Consider the following 11,430-nt stretch of genomic DNA (forward strand, 5'->3'; position numbering starts at 1 on the left):
AGATCCAAAAATTCGATCAGTGACTACTCTACCAAATTTGCTTGGTAGTTCTGTAGTATGCATTCAATACACTGCAGCGAGCTCACGTGGATGTCTCACATCCGACATTTCACGCACACAGTGAATACTCTACAGAAATAAAAATGAAGCATTAAAGCATGAGTCACACAAAATGAAGCGCTCACAATGTGTACACCAGGAATACAATGCAAGTCACACACTACGCACTCTGTCATCAACAAATCACACCTAGCGACACACGAGTGGTAAGGCTTGCAGGTAACCTTCAATAAATCTGGTGTAAACAAAAGCACACTGCCAAACCTTGGCAGATCTTGGAAGATCTGAAGGTAAAAGAAAATGTCAGCACTATGCCATAAGTGACATCGGGCAACACCGTAGGGCAACAACGTCCACACAAATGCATTACTTTGGCAGTGTCATGATCGCAATGCAGGTGTGGAATTAGCTCAAGTTTTTTCTTCTAACACTGTTGTAATTCATACTGACAGAGCAACAAAGCAATACACTCAAACCTTACTATACTGAAGTCAAAGGGGAATCAGAACTTACTTCCATTCTGTTTGTTACTGCCCTCTACAGTAATAAATTACCAAAAAGTGTACAACTTTAAACGGTCAAAGAACACAGCTTTCAAGCCCCCCCCCCCCCCCCTTCCATACAGCCACTCTCGATAATCCTATATTTTGAGTGTGGCTCCTTGAGAACGGTGCCCAATTGTATCGAACACCTTGCTGCCAGAACTCCAGGATGCAAATCTAAAGTAAATACAAGCATCAGGCAGAATTTAGGGGCAAGCGAGTGCACTCCAATGACTTGATAAATTCAAGCAGATGGCAGTCACTGTGGGCGGTGCCGTCATGTCCACTGTTCCAGACTGGTCGTGTCCTTGCCTTGTCCATCGTCTGAGTGAAGCTCGTGATGAACGGGTGGCGGAATTATGCATCCGAAGAGCAGTCTGGCACGGAGTAGACTGTCGTGTGGATACACCATTAAAGGCGCATATGTTGCAAGAGTCTTGATTGGCAGCACCAAAAGAGTGCTGAACGTTGTGGAGACTTCCTTAGCACACAATGCTTGGGTATTTTTTCGGTTTCTACGTTGTTATACTTATCGGCCGGACGAGCTTACTTTCATAGATGCCTATACATATATTAGGTGAAAGTGTAATAAATAACTACTATATTCATTACTTCATTATAGAAACCATTACATTACGACCTCCGAGTGTGTCGGAGCATCAATTATAGTGTCAATCACTCACGTCATATATTTCACTGTTTCCTGATGATGTTGCTCATTACCCTTCAGTATCAACATTTTTTTCAGCTACATTAAGGGTTCTTGCACAAACAGGTTTGCTTATGCAACACTGCTTGCTTGTACCAAATGCGAGAGAGCAAGATGCACAGAAACATTGGGCAATGAAAACAAACCTACATTTTTCGAGTCAGCCACGCGTCACTGCTCTTTCCCTGGAGTGCGATGTCGAGCTCTGGTCAGGCAAGCTTTAGACGATGTTGCAGATTTCCAGCAGCCGTTCTGTCGGCGACCACAGCTGCAGGCCTGGCACAGTCAATAACCTCCCACCTTACGCAGCCGCTGCAACATTCGAAGAAACTGGGTTGTCACAGTGGTATCTCTGTGGTCACCAAAATGCACAAGAATGGTCTACAAAGTTGTGCACAGACCAGAATGACTGCCTACACAACTGTCCTCCTGTCATATACATTGCCTCCAAGCAAATACAGTAGAAACATGCTGCCACGTTCCCACATGCTGCGTCTTCCCAGCTGCTACATCTTTGTTTTCAGCCAGTCCCGACTGCTCCCAATGGTTAGATCAAAGGCATTGGGAACTCTGCCGTTATCTCAAGACTGTTGAACCGTTCCCACACGATACATCACAAACTGGCACTGCGAGAAGACTCCTGAAGCCATGGAAAAGACCAGCCATGCCAACTTTTAGTGCGGCTTGTCCTGGCTTTGCAAAACGATAAGCCGCATGAAGAGATAAGCATGATGTGCTTCACGGCACTGCCAGAAAAATTATGGCCTTTGAGATCTGTTTCTGCTGCCCAGAAAGCCATAACGCTGGGGTGGACTCATCGCCATTGTTATTGCTGGAGGTGTCCCCAGGCTGTAGAAACTCAAGTTCAAACAACCACCCCAGAGGGTGAAAAAATCAAATGAACATGTTCCAGCTCAGAGAGCAGGCAGTGGATCTACTGACCTCTCGCTTATCTCAAGGTAGAGGAGGCCACAGGGCATCGATTTTCGTGTAGGGGCACCAGCTTCGGGATCGAATTTCAATGCAAGAGATCCTTAAAGTAAGCGAAGGAGATTTCTTTTTCTTGGTGTCACAGTTAAAAAATTACACCATCTCCCGCTAAAGGGGACCATGAGGTGATGTGAAGCCGGAGCACTTGCACAATCGCGTTCCGTTGGCGTTCATTGGGCATGCTACCGACCTCGTGGCGTGGAATGCGAAGAGGGACGCTACACGCGTCGTATCTTCCATCTAGCCTGGCCGTTAATTCTCACAGGGCGAGCGGGGAACGCGGTCGACAGGCGGGCGAGAGGGGGGCAGCGTAGGAGAGGAGAGAGAGAAGGGGCGGGGACGCGCTCGAGCTCATCGCGGCGTTGCGCAGGAGAGAATTTCGGCATGTCTAGCCCGCGTTTCAGAGGAAAAGTGGAAAGGGGGAGTGGAGAGGGGGAAGTGGAGAGGGGTATGGGAGAGGGGAAGGGGAGAGGGTGAGTGGAGAGGGTATGCACATGCGCAGTAAGGGCGGTCACGCCGCACACCACCACCACCACCGGATTGAGCTCCACCTTAAGATACTTCGCATCTAATAACCAGAGTTTATAACTAGTGTTCTTGCAAGATACTGCATCAACCGTCTTTTATAACACCTTTGTTTGACCTGCCTCTTGGCCATCAGCTGCTAGCTGACATTGATCTCTTACATAACGTCATATATTTTGTTCCTCCAATTCAGAATATGCAAAGGTAGAAGCAACACAATGGTTTACAATGTGTTTGGGCAGCGTTACGTAAGCTCACGCCATCTTTTCTTGCTCTAAATATGTTGTGGAATTAGAGTTACCGTTTTAATGGATGCTTCAACGTGACAGATTAGGCTTCAATGTTAATTTGGGCTAGGGTAGTGCTTCAATTCATCTGATTTAAGCACTCCCGAGAGCACTTGAGATTCAGGTACTCGGACGTAGACAGCATAACAATTTTTGCTACACAGAACGAAGCAGAACAGAAACAAAGAACTCTGGCACTCAGGCCAAGAACACTCTGCACAATGAGCAAAAGTTCCGACTCAAGCAAGTTCCACCAAAAGTGGCAAGTGAATGCCAATACTTCCATTACAGAAGAACAAAGCCTGTCACGGATAAGAAGAAAGATACTTTGTGGCCATTTCTTCACATAATTTCAGACGCCGAACAGCAACAATCTCATTACAACCAAATGGGCTCAGTGCTGCACTTCCATACCTGAAGAATAGTAGTTACTGTATGTACAGTATTGAAAAGGAGTGCTGCATGGATGTGCTTCAAAGTTGGTCCACAAGGTCATGTGGGAAGAAACCAGGCATCCATCGACTGCTCTATTCCATGTTGGATTGATGCTAGCATTAATCTAGTAATGTGACTGGCCCAGACGATGTAAGGACAGCTTTAGGTACAAAACTTTACAACAGACCAGTTGCCAATCATACATGCACATACAGGAAGTTTTTTTTTTTAGACAATACAGATTTTTTATAAAAATCACATGACAGTAAGGCTCCTGCTGCTTTCACACACCAACTCCACATCGAGGCGGAAATACTTTGCCGCAGTTAAAATGACACTGTTGCAACTAATTATCAAATTTTTTTCAATTAACTTTCTAATTATTGACTTGAGGGCAGGTGTTTGTATTACAAAGTTGTGGTGCGTGCCAAATTGTGGCATACCTATTTTTTTTAGAAATCGCAATGCTGCACATAGTTCGAGATATTCATCATCGAATTTCAAGGACGAAATCGAAACTGATCGCGCCCGGCACGCACAAAGCACGTTGGAACACCGGAATGACACGTGACAGGGAACTGATGAAATTTGAGTGAAGGCGCGCCAAAGCAAAATCTGGTCAGAAAAATTGGCAAGCATTCTGAAATGCACTATAGTGGGATACAACTTTAGAAGGCAGCGGCATTTCCTCCTCAAAGGCGGATGAACACAAGCCTGCACCAATGGGCGCGCACTCGGGACTAACGTCATGAGCGGGATGGGCGGTGGCTCCGCCTTCGGAGAACATCGACGTGTGCACGAGCGGGACAGTTTGTTTAGTCGCGGAGGCGATCGGCTGCCGCGCTTCGGTCGTCTGTACGGGGCCTCTCCTGTATCCGACTACAGTAGACAGCTTAATGTTTGCGTGCGATGAGTGGTGCATGTCTGTTTCTTTCTTCAACTATAAAGAGGCGCGAAAAACTATTTTGCCTGTCTGCAAGAAGAAGCGCCACAGTGGCCACTTCCAAGTTTTATGCTTTCCAGAGAAAGGAAAGGTTGATCTTGCGGTTTTCTTGTGCACAGTTCGAAAGAAAGAGATAAGCACCAAACACTAAGTGCAAAAGAAAGGCAATGCACGGGCACAAGTGAGATGACTAGCAGCGTTTCATGGAAACATGATGGTGGCGCACTGTCATTCAAATTTCGTCACTCCCATGTGACGGGTAGTTCCGGTTTGACGTAGCAGAACAGTCACGCTTCGTGTGGGCCGGGCGCGATCAGTTTCGATTTCGACCTTGAAATTCGATTATAAACATCTCGAACTACGTGCAACTTTCGTGATTTCTAAAAAATAGGTATGCCATAAATTGGCACGCACTATAACTATGTAAAACAAACACCTGCCCTCAAGTCAATAATTAGAAAGTTAATTAAAAGTTTTTGTTAATTAGTTGCAACAGTGTCATTTTAACTGCGGCAAAGTATTTTCGCCTCAACGTGGAGTTCGTGTGCGAAAGCGGCAGGAGCCTTACTGTCATAGGATATTTATAAAAAACCTGTATTGTCTAAAAAAAAAAGAAAAAAGAAGCACCGTGTGTATAGTATACACAAACACATATATACTTGAAGGAGTATTGACACAATTTTACATCCTGTTTCTTTTTTTTCTGTTGCAATCAGTAGCCAACGACCCGATTATCACGACTGGAAACCTTGTTCACTCAAGTGCATGGGGGTTAATTATTTGTAGATGATTTCGTAGAATGCAGTTTCAGTTTCAGAGAGCGCCAAGAGGTGGGCCCCAGCGAGATTTTTTTTAGGAAGCATAGCGCCATAACCACTAGACCACCGCGGCGGGGCCGTGAACACTGTTTTGACAGCTGTGGAGGACAGCGCACACAAGGAGCATGGCAGCCAACCCAAACTTGATGTAGCTCACTGTTGGTTGTTTACGTTCAAGCTAAGTTGATGTCAATGTCACGAGGTGCTCCATTTCGCATGCAGCTGTGCAGCACACACTTTAAAATTGAGTTTAAATATGTTCTAGGCTACACTGGTCGTTGATAATTTGTAGATGATTCTGTGTCTACATAAATCCATCTTACAAGTTAACTTGCCTTCAAAATTGTGTCAGCACTCATTTAAGCCTTGCTGTTGATGTGATGCTGTTTAACGAAAATCGATACATTCACACATGCCTGCATACGCTTCTTTAGAACTTGCTATAATAATGAAAGTCACTTATTGGTCTTTGCTTTCCTATGGAGGGCCCCAAGTTAGTCCTTTTGCAGTACAGTAAAAGCTCGTTAATTCGGATTTCACGGGACCGGAAAAAATGTCCGAATTAATTGAATGCCGAATTAACGAATGAACAGGAAAAACAACATTAAAATCAAGTTGGAGAAGCATACCTTTATTTGCTGAAGTATTTTGTAATGGTCGTCTGCGTTTTCACGCAGATTTCGGCTTATATTACAATTTTTCTTAACTTTTCCAAATGGCCAGCAGCACGCAAACTGTCGGAAGTGCTCAGGCAAACGCCCTCTAATATCAAAAGCGCCTCCGAGACTTCCCATGAGGTGCGATGAGGTCGCGACATCATTAATAATTTTTTGATCGGGCAGGAGACCAGTCGTGGCGACACAATCGTCAATCGCGATGTAGTCCTGAAGGGTCATATCTGTGGGAAGGACAGCATCGAAGGTCGGGCAGTCACCGTCGGTGGACTCGGCTGACACCTCGTCGATGCCACCGTCAGCTACTGCCGCATGCTCGGGCCTCACATGTAAACACGGTCACAACAGGAAAAAACAAGAACTCCGCAAGAAGAGATGGTGCCGACTCAACACAAGGGAAAATGGCGTCGGAGTGGAGCGAAGAAAGATGACGCCGACGTTCGGTGACGCTGCGATCGCCCCCACTAGTTGATGACGATGGCGATGTCACTCAAGTTTCGTTTTCGCCCCAGTGGTGCCAGCGCTGCTTTACCACACATTTGTGTAGCGGCAGCTGTCAGAATTTGTCCGAATTAAGCGGTGCGGAGCCCAATTCTGACGAATTAACGAAGGTTTGGTCCCATAGATTAACATGCACTTTGGTCGGGACTAATAGAACCGTCCGAATTATCCGAATTTCCGAATTAACGGGTGTCGAATTAACGAGCTTTTACTGTATAAATCATTTTCCCAATAAACTTCACATTGACACATTAATCAAAAAAAGCTTTTGCTAATGCTTTAGTTGCAATGTGAGACAAGATGCAAGGTGAGGCGTACGGTTTAACACTAAAAATACAGCTTAATTATTTGAGGCATTTTAACTATAAAAAAGAAAAACAGCAGTGATAATTTTCATGCCTTTAGTGTGAGCTAGGTGTGGTAATTGTGTGAGGAACTCTACCTGCTTTTACAACTGATTGCCAGCGACAACAGCAGCTTACTTGCTCATTGCCATTGAGCTAGTAATCCAAAAATATCTGTGTGGTGCGTAGTTACTGGGCTTTATACCTTTCTTTAAGCTCCATAGCACTCGCCTGTTTGCTCTCCCGGGCCCCGGCCATTCAATAATAGTGCTATACACTCAAACCTCCAAACAAAGTCGCATCTGACACGAAAATAAGTTCATTATATCCAAAAATTTGTTATAAACATATATTTGTAACACTGTATTTGTGAAAAGACTATTCTTCATTTACTACTTTACAATTCGTTACATCGAGGTTTCAGTGTAGTTGTACAAGATTTGATGACTGATTTCAAACAACTGCCGTCCTCTCTTTTGGTGAATTCCATTAGCAGATTCAGAGCACTTCTGGCAGCAGTTTTCTGCTCCATTCGGAACAATTCTGTTCCATTTGCGGATTGAGAATGCTCCCTGTATGTTTCATTGGCAGATATGGAGCAGCTCCGCCGCCAGATTCACTCCACGGAGCAGCTCTCTCTACTCTGCGAAAAGCGGCGGATTCAACTGGAAGTCGCGAGTTCCTGTGCGTGCACAGAGTGTGGCGTACCGTGTGCGCGATGCAATGTGCTGTGCCATCGCGCCCATTCTCTCCGCTCGCGCCCGTGAAGGCGAAAACGACGTGAAACGCAAGGAATGCTGGGCGCTTGCGAAACAGATGTACAGGGTCGTCCACTCTTGGTACGAACACGGCGCCGCGTGGCTGGGCTCCGCAGGGCGCCAGCGCTAACGGTGCGGCCGCGCATCGAAGCTGATCGGCACAGGCACACAAGAGCTTGGAGGCAGGGCTTCGTTTCGATTGAAAAGCGCGGGAGCACGCCATGCATGTTTTGTCGTGAAGGAAACTGAAAGCGCCTGAGAAACCACGAAGCGTTGCAGGAAAGCCCGCTTCGCTCAGCGCAACGTGTTGTGTAGTTACGGTATTTGAGAATTGAGTGGTCCCTCTTTTTTCAATACCATAGTACCATTTTAATGTATACATCGAAGCACGGATGGACAGATTGACGAACGGACGGACAGATGCGCGGACAGTCGGACGGACAGATGGACGGACATAGTACGGTTTATTTTTAAGCCATATTCGCGCTATGAATGCTCTATCTACGGTATATGTAACACCCAGGCCCGTAGCCAGGAATTTTTTTTGGGGGGGGGGGGCACTTGCTGAAAACGTTGACTATTTCAGAAAAACACATATTCTCATTATTTACGGTAAAAACACCTACTTCACCAAAATTGCGGGGGGGGGGGGGGTGCCCGGGCCCCTGCCCCCCCCCCCCCTTGTCTTCGGGCCTGGTAACACCTGTGTTTCGGTCCGACAGGGACGTACGCCGACGACGGCGACAACGGACATCGTGAGAGAATAAGGAGCTTCCCTCCTAAAAAGAGGGGCCGCTCAATTCTCAAATACCGTGACTACATAACACGTTGCTCTGAGCGAAGCGCGCTTTCCTGCAACGCGTCGTGGTTCCTCAGGTGCTTTAAGTTTGCTTCACGGCAAAACATGCACGACGCGCTCCCGCGCTTTTCAATCGAAACGAAACCCCGCCTCCAAGCTCTTGTGCGCCTGTGCCGATCAGCTTCGATGCGCGGCCGCACCGTTAGCGCTGGCGCCCCGCGGAGCCCAGCCACGCGGCGCCGTGTTCGTACCAAGAGTGGATGACCCTGTACGCTAGCGCCCTCTACCATTTGCTCTGGCGAGGGCGTTTATGTTCCATTGGCAGATTTCGCTCAGTTGCTCTCCGCCAGAGTGGAGTGCTCCGGCGCAGAGTTCGTCGGCCACTCCGAATCCGCCAATGGAATTCAGCATTTCTTCGAATTATCCTAAAAAGAAAATTTTCATGCAGGCTAGGTGCCAATTACTATGCAATTTTTGCCCAAATGTAGCAGGTCTTGCCTCTTGGTGCAGACTGGAGGAATTCGGTACAGCAATCACATTAGTGCGTACCAAGCACCGGCCTGACATTAATATGACAGTCATTCACACATCGAAGTAGAGGCCCCAAAAGGAAACATACCAAAGCCAGCAAATAACTTTTCCTTTATCATCTTCTATACCGTCGTCAACTTCTTGCGCCTCACTGGACGAGCTTTGCTTTCATGAAGACCGGTATGCTGATGCCTGTGAAAAGATCAGTATAGTTAGTTTTTACCCACTACACATTTCAGTACCAATAAGATCCCTTACGCATGATATCCCCTGCGGCTTTAAATGCTATTGAAACATTATGAAGCTGTTATGTAACAACATATTCAACTTGGACTTCCTGTTTCATGCACACGAAACTTTATGCAAGTGGTTTAGTGATTATCATGACACCAGTTTCTGAGAAGGCTGACACTTATATCATATACGTCACAGGGGCGATGCCAACAACAAAGAGAACATTGGGACTGTGTTTCTCACTCTGCCTGCAAGTGCAGGGGCACTACTTTCCAATTTGCAGAGACAGTGATTGCAGGTGCATCACTCTTTGGGGAGTCAACAGCCTCTCCTGCATTCCTGATGTTTACCCTGACTGATCTTGTGTGGCATTGTAAAGTTCATCTCCTTGATTACTTTCTAACATGTGTGGTCTTTGGTGTTTTTTTTTTTTTCTGCGGTTAAATGTTAAGTCATATACCCGAGACTCCAAGCTCTGCACGACTCCCTCATGCAAGTGACACTGCTACTATATGTTCACTACACTGCTTGCCAGCTCACAGTTATCACACAATACTTGATAGCCGTAATTTGGTGCAATTTTTTTACAATCTTGGCCTCCATGGGTTTTTCCTTATGTATTTGTTCTCACCTAATTGTGCAACTAAAACTCTCCGACATCATCATATCCTAATTCAGAACCGTAGTGCAAAGAATCACACGGACTGCGACAGATAAATACCGGTCACAGCACTATCTGTCTCGATGTGTCGCTGCCCATGTTATTTTTTGCACTACTGCTCTGAATTATGCACTGCTAACAAGTCCATCAGTCTGACCTTTTGAAGATCATATCTTACTTTGCGGTTTTTCCTCAACCTCTGCAAATTCGCCTTTGCAAAGAAAACCTACCTAAAGCATAGCAGAACCATACACTTCCATCTACTGCCGCGTGACTGAGGTCAAATTGGCTTTGTGTCATGCATTTTTTCAGCCAAGCATACCACTTAATCTCGCTAAATGGTGTTGCCACTGCCAGGAGCCCGCTGCAATGAATAACCTGCAGCCACCTGCAAATCGCATTCAAATCACTTGCCTCCCACTGCGGCTCAGGGGCGGTGCATGAAGTAGAAAGGCAGCTGCTCCGCAGAAATTTTAACCTGCCCCCGCGTCGCCTCCACCCATCGCGGTTCTTTCAGGGGTGCCATCGCCCCCCTGCAGTCTCTCTCATCGTAGCTGCTGCTCATACTGGCGCGGCTGTTGAGCTACAACTGCGCATTACCTTCCTTCTTGCGGATCAGACCGAGCGACGCCGGAAAAAAAAGAAGAATACAAGACACGTTACGTAATTGGTTTTCATATTCGCGAATCCCTGAAACTAGAACAGCGGCGAACAATGCACGTGGCTTTCAGCCGGCGCAGTAAAATGTAGTCGACGAAAAACAAGGCTATTTAAAGAAAAGCGGCTGCGAGGCACAATGCTTTCTGCTTCCGATATTCACTACGCGGAAATTCCTGTAACGTGCAGCGAGTTACCTTTTAAAGGGCCCAAACTGGTGTACCAAAAGTGTTGTCAACACAAAGAAAGAAAGCTATGTCTCGATAGGCTTTTCCGTCACTGCTTGCGACAGGCTCACTGTACCAGAATTTCCTCAATTTAAAGCCGAAAAAAAGGTACGCGCGTGATGTTCAGTTTCTTTCTTTTTCATTATTATTATTAGTGAGACGTGACACTACTGTACACACAGCACAAGACCGTGCAGCTGAACGTGACGTTATTGTTGTCAAACAACATTACATCGCCTCATTTAGCAAAAGAAGAAAACGTGCACGCGAGCTTTGCAGTCCTCGTAGTATTCTTGTACCACAGGAGCAAGAAAGCATTGTCTTCGAAGGAATGTTGACGCTTACCTCACAAAAGGGAATAGGCTCTCACTAGCTGTGCATGGACAGGGCTCGAACCATACTCGAACGGGTTTGTGCGCGGCAAAAGACAAAAAGCAAAAAAAAAATTCCGGCTTGGCACTGCCTGTGGCTACTAATGGCTTCGTGTATTCACGTGATGTTGATGGCTCTGCTGCCATTTAATGAAAGCGCTGGTTTCGAAGTCGTATTTTAGCGCAAAAAACGACACCACAAGAAAGAAGACACAACACAGCGCTACTCTCAACTGACATGGTTTATTGCGTCACTGCACTTTTTATACCAACCTGGTACCGGTAGGACATGCGTCGTGCACCCTAAGCGCAAAACAACCTCAACTTGGTCTCCTGAGCGCACTCATATGACAGCGAATCCAAA

At 46.3% G+C, this 11,430-nt stretch overlaps 1 long non-coding RNA gene across 1 annotated transcript in view; it reads right to left on the reverse strand.

The window, feature by feature from the left end:
- The window catches only part of LOC119395789 (uncharacterized), a 78,810-nt gene extending 67,669 nt beyond the window's left edge, over nucleotides 1–11,141 (reverse strand). The window contains exons 1-3 of the long non-coding RNA XR_005184323.2: nucleotides 11,041–11,141; nucleotides 9,005–9,108; nucleotides 1,462–1,623 (exon numbers count right to left, since the gene is read on the reverse strand). This is a non-coding gene — a long non-coding RNA (uncharacterized LOC119395789). The remainder of the gene's footprint in view (nucleotides 1–1,461; nucleotides 1,624–9,004; nucleotides 9,109–11,040) is intronic.
- Nucleotides 11,142–11,430: the final 289 nt, after the last annotated feature.

This window comes from Rhipicephalus sanguineus, chromosome 6 (genome assembly GCF_013339695.2).
Source record: "Rhipicephalus sanguineus isolate Rsan-2018 chromosome 6, BIME_Rsan_1.4, whole genome shotgun sequence".
Taxonomy (NCBI): Eukaryota; Metazoa; Arthropoda; class Arachnida; order Ixodida; family Ixodidae; genus Rhipicephalus; species Rhipicephalus sanguineus.